Here is a 5,405-nt window from a genome sequence, read left to right as displayed (position 1 = left end):
TATCAATTGTCAATACATTTCTGTTTCAGTAAGTGTCTGATTGCTACTGAGAAAAATTGTTAACTAAACATCACATTTTGACTGCTTGAGACATTGCTAATCTTGTTTCTGATGATTTATCCATCAATTATGTACTTTTTTTGTCAATTGCACATTTGTAGGCGTCGCATTCCTTGTCCAAAGATCCTTAGAAATCTTGCTTTGAGACTTTATTTGTTCTTTTTGAATATGTTATACCAATTAAGAATCCAGAAGTTGAAATTTTTGGTAGTTAGGATGTTAGCTTTACACTAACAGTCCACAGGTTGATCCTGTACTAATGGACCTATGTTCGGATGTCTAGTAACCAGGAAAGTTCAGGATTCAAAATGTTTTTTTTCATGTATAAGATGACAATGCATGCATGAAATCGGCATTCTATGGAAAATCGATATCCTGATTTCTTTTACAGAAATTTGTCTCACTTGGTAGATGATTCCATAGTGAATTGTGGACCAGATTCAGATTTGCAACGGAGAATAGTATGCTTTAGGTTTGTATCTTGTAACATACGCAGTATAGCTGACCAACATAATCTAGTTTCAACTACTGAGTCCACACAACAGATGCTAGTCAGCAACTAATGATAGTTATGACAAAAATCCGAGTTCTGGCACACAGCTGTTCTATCCCAGGGATATTTGTCCTCCGAGTCATTTGATTGTTAATCCTAGGAAACTCTGTTGTTGTGACTTCATTAGTTTCTCATAAACATACTATGCCCATTAAAGTCGACATAACTCTTTGGGTGCGTTTAGTTGGGGGTTATCTTTGATAATCTTGGTTATTCACCCAAGGTTATCAATGAAAATCCTATTTAGTTTAGGCAATCAATAATTCCTGAGTAATGTTCTATGCCCGACACGTCAGCAAAAGGGGCATGCAACCCGGAATCGGAAAATCTCATAAAATGAGATTTTTCTTGATTCCGGAGTTAATTGTGTGACTAGTTTTTGAAATTGGGTTAGTTTATGAGAGCAATCCTTTTTTGTTTTCGATGGATTCCCATATACAGATAGACTCCTGCTCAGTTACTCGAGAAAGAGCGACGTTGATTGATCGCTTATGTTGGAATCAATTGCTCGATGCTCTCTCCCAAAACTCTTTCTTTAGTACGGCAAAGTTGCAGATGTAGCCTTTCAATTTGATCTTGCTTGACATTAGTTTCCCATTTTCCATTTGTTTCTTGACTAACTAGTCTAGGTTTCTTTGCCTAAACCATTAATCTCCGAGCGCCAAGGAAGCACATCGGCAGGGTGGGACAAGACCTAACGATGTTCGTCAAGAGCATCCACGAGAACATCACCTACAGGAGTGACAACGAAAAGTCTTCGATGAAGATCGAGGCGGTGGCGTGGGGGCTCATCTGACGACAGCGGCAGAGGGGCTCTAGCACGGGACAACCACATGATTCATCCGACGGTAGAGGCAGAGGGAGTGTGAGCGAGAGGCGGGGGAGGCGGCTACAGGGGAGATGTTAGGGTTGTGGAGAATAATTTTGGGGAAAAAATTTAAAATCTTGGAATCATGAACAACCTTATGGTATGTTTGGTTTGTGCGTTTTTCATTTTCAATTTATGAAAAACGCACGTTTTCTAGAAAATAAAAAATAACTTTTAGTCATTCTCTATTTTTCTATAAAATACTATATATTTTTTTTAGAAAATAGATAAGAAAATGTAAATCAAATACCATTTCCAGAAACACATGTTTTTCAGAAAATAAAAATGAAAAACGTGCAAACCAAACACACCTTTAGACTTCCAAAGTTTTCTGATTCCGGATTATATTCTCAAATTGCTGACATGGTGGGAGCCGTTCATTATTAGGAATCGCTCATTAATTAAATCAAACGAAGTTTTTGTTGATAATCTATCCCTCAACCAAACACCCGACACTAAGAATTACTAGTGTATTCCCTCCGTAGGATTCGATCTCTTCTTGCTCACTGTGGTAACAAGTGATACCTTGGCAAAATCTTGTATATGAAAATTTGAATTCTAGCTTGGTTGAAGAGTTAATGGTAGGTAGTTCCTGGCATGATAGCAATAATAAGGTGTCCTAACAATGCCACAATAACTCCTTGTCAGTGATATCATTCATACTGAGCCTCAGGCTCACTATGATGGACAGAAACTGTGTGAGGTTAGTCAATAAAGAAAAGACAGTACAGAATTGAAACGGCGGAATCTTCAGCCACTAATGTTATCCCCTTTTACCAATACTAGTTTGCATCATTCACCTAGGTATAGGTTAGCCATAACACCACTATTTAGTTAAACTACAAGTAGTTTGATACTATTTAGTTAAACATTTTTTGTAACGTGCATCTTGCACAAAGTGTTGTGTACAAAATGGTATGCTTACAATGAACTGTCCATAAGTTGATTTCCAGGTGTGTTTTTGGATAGTACTCTGTCCATAAAGTGCCTTTTGTACCAGGATGATCCTTCTGAGTACTTGGGTCTTTTTCTGCTTGAAAGATTATCTTGTTTTTTGAGTCTGGACATTGATGGCCCCATGCTATCACGAGGAAGATAAATCACGACAATCGAAAGGACAAGTGATGATGGAATGAGTAATACAAGGTTCGGAGATTTACACCTTGACAGCCCTGCGGTTATGACTGAAGGTAGTACAATAACTTTGGAAGATACACCAGTATCCAGCAGAAATCAATCATTGTCTCTTCTTGAGTTGTTAAATCCCAAATTTGCAGGAAATATGAGGAAACTTTGGTATGTGCCATGTGCCATAAAAAAATTGAAGTCGCCAAACAAAGTATAGTGTATTGGCCATCACGTAACATGCTTTCAGTCTAAGTCAAACAACTCATCAACTAAAGTTTCTGTATCTGCGAACACTGGAATGGCAGCATTTGTAGTTCCTTCAGCTTCGCACCATTTTGCTAACCATCTCCTTGCTCCGCCACATAAGATGCTTGCTTTTCATCTGGTGCACCGCCCCACTGAGCTATCAAATTTATATTATCATATGTATAAATTGAATATAAAACAAATTGATTGAATTGAAACATACAGTGTCAATTAAAATTCAACTCTAGGCTTGATAGCTGGTGAATGCTTTATCAAGTCGAGAAAGACACAGGCAAAATCTTTTCAATATCATACCTAAAATTTCAACAATATTCTACTTAAGATTTTTATCCTCGGCGCTCGGTGGAAATACTATCCTGGGAATTGGATGTAATTGTGCCCATATTACTGCCAATGACATTGTAGAGCTGTCTCAAATTAGAGCAAGACAACATTAATCAGGGGAAAATAAGCATATACAAAAGAAAGACAACTTACATAAATGTTCTAGTGATTTTTCCACAGGAGCAGCAATGAAGCATAATACTATGAATATAAAAGCATGTCTTTGTTTTGTTGGACATCTCAAGCATCCAAATGACAAAAATGACTTTCAATCAAACTATTCATTACGTAGTTGGAATTATTTACAAAGGCGCAGCATGTCATAGTCATCAGAAAGAAGGCACCAAAGTCAATTCTTGAAAGAATTGGAAATAAGAGTGCAAAGCGATAACAATCATTCAAATGGCCTGGTATATAGTTTATTAGATCAGTCAAATATTAAATGCTCCTATAGCTAAGCAATCTACTTTTGTTTCCCCCGCTTTGAAGAAATCGACTGTTTCAGGGGGGCATGTCGATGTTGCCTCATACAACATGCCCTTGCAGGATAGAAGAAACCATACTCTTGTAAATTAAATTTAACATTAATTCCACAATATACAAAGAAATAAATAAGATTTCAACATCTGGAAACTCGAACAATATTAGGTCGCCTTTGATGTCGTAGAGAACCAAGAAATCAAATCAATGAAAGGAACAGACGATGAAAGAAACAAGATTTAAAAAAAAAAAATCCAAAGGCGAAGCGTCGATCTGACCTCCAATCATCGAGATCTGCAAATTGGTAGCCGGGAGGAGGAGGAAGGGGGGAGGGCGCGGAGATCGTCACTCTCGCCTCCGATTCAGTTGATGCAAGGCGGGAAGCAGCTCATCCGCCGGCGGATCCCGACGTTCCCGACCTGCACCAAGCGAACCAGAGGCGACCGCGACAGCGAGGAGATGCAACTGGAAAGCGTCGAGAAAGGGCGACCCTCGACTCGAGTTGAGATCTGGCACTAGACGGGTGTTGGTATTTATGCGGATCAACAGCGAGCAAGACTGCGCCACGCAGAATCAGTAAACTGCCTTGGGATCCAACGGCTCCCCTGACCGCTAAATCCATGACAGCCAATATGTGATTACATTCCCAGGAATTCGGTTTTTTTTTTTCAAAAAAAACTGTAATCGAATGCACGAGAGTAAACTCGTACCCTCTAGGAACGGTGCGAGATAGTTAAGATATAAAGTATTTTCATATAAAATTTTAGAATCGAAATTGTATTTAAATATATCATTTTCCATAGTTTGATTATTTATATTAATAATTAATAATTATTTATAATTTATCTTTTTTATGTTGTCTTAGGTATAGATTAACGAGGATGCTAAGATGAATGAATCATCTTTTATTATACGAGAGTAAAATCACAGCGACCAACAAAATCGCAGCGAGTCGGGTTTATCCAAGCTCGGGGAGGAAGAATAACTGATCTACGTGGTTGAAGAATAGAAAGAAAGAAAAACTACTATTTTATAAGTTAATTTTTTAAAAAATATATAAATTATATTTCGAACCCTCTACTCTAGAATTAATAGTCCAAACTTGTGAATTACTAAAAATAAGCTTGAAAATGATAGACTCAGCAAAGCTTCTCAGCGAAATGGAACGCGAACGACGTGGAATTGCAGACGTGGACTCTCTAGCTCGGCAGCGAAGGAAAAAAACCAAAAGCTTCTCGGTGAAAAATTAAATTTCGAACGACGTGGAGTTGTAGACGTGGACTCTCTAGCTCGGCAACGAAGGAAAAAAATCAGAAACTTCTCAGCGAAAAAATAAATTTCAAAGCGATTCTTCTCTCTCCTCTCTTACTCCTCAGCAACTTGCACCAACAAGATGAACATTAATTGGTCAGTCATATATGAAAGATAACATGATATTTCTATTCTCTCTATTAAAGTAGATCAATCGATATTTTTATTAATTGATTGGTATTAAGTAGTTAAGGTGTAAAGGTTAATTTTCTATAGAGATTAATTGATTGGTGACTTTCTCAGTCGATTTGTAGTGATAAAATAGTTTAAATATTTTTTCTCAATCTCTATATAATGAAGTTTGGGATGACTAACTTGGGTGAAGAAATTAGAGGTGGTTAATCCTTAATTAAAGTCTCCAAGCTCTTGTGATCAAAGTGCGCATGATCGAGTTTGTGGCGAAGTTTTTTCATC

At 37.6% G+C, this 5,405-nt stretch overlaps 1 long non-coding RNA gene across 4 annotated transcripts; it reads right to left on the bottom strand.

Annotated features, from left to right (window-relative positions):
- Positions 1-2,259: 2,259 nt before the first annotated feature.
- On the bottom strand, positions 2,260-4,178 carry LOC122037348. Of its 4 annotated transcripts, XR_006127628.1 has the most exons (4): positions 3,959-4,178; positions 3,171-3,283; positions 2,644-3,007; positions 2,260-2,562 (listed from the first exon to the last, which is right to left on the bottom strand). It is a non-coding gene; the product is annotated as an uncharacterized LOC122037348 (long non-coding RNA). The 4 variants fall into 4 exon arrangements; XR_006127629.1 differs by lacking the exon at positions 2,260-2,562 and having other exon boundaries at positions 2,660-3,012; positions 3,079-3,283; XR_006127627.1 differs by lacking the exon at positions 2,260-2,562 and having other exon boundaries at positions 2,660-2,991; positions 3,079-3,283.
- Positions 4,179-5,405: the final 1,227 nt, after the last annotated feature.

This window comes from Zingiber officinale, unplaced genomic scaffold (assembly GCF_018446385.1).
Source record: "Zingiber officinale cultivar Zhangliang unplaced genomic scaffold, Zo_v1.1 ctg27, whole genome shotgun sequence".
Lineage (NCBI taxonomy): Eukaryota > Viridiplantae > Streptophyta > Magnoliopsida > Zingiberales > Zingiberaceae > Zingiber > Zingiber officinale.
Note: the sequence above shows the minus strand (reverse complement) of the source record. Positions and strands in the feature narration are given on the sequence as shown.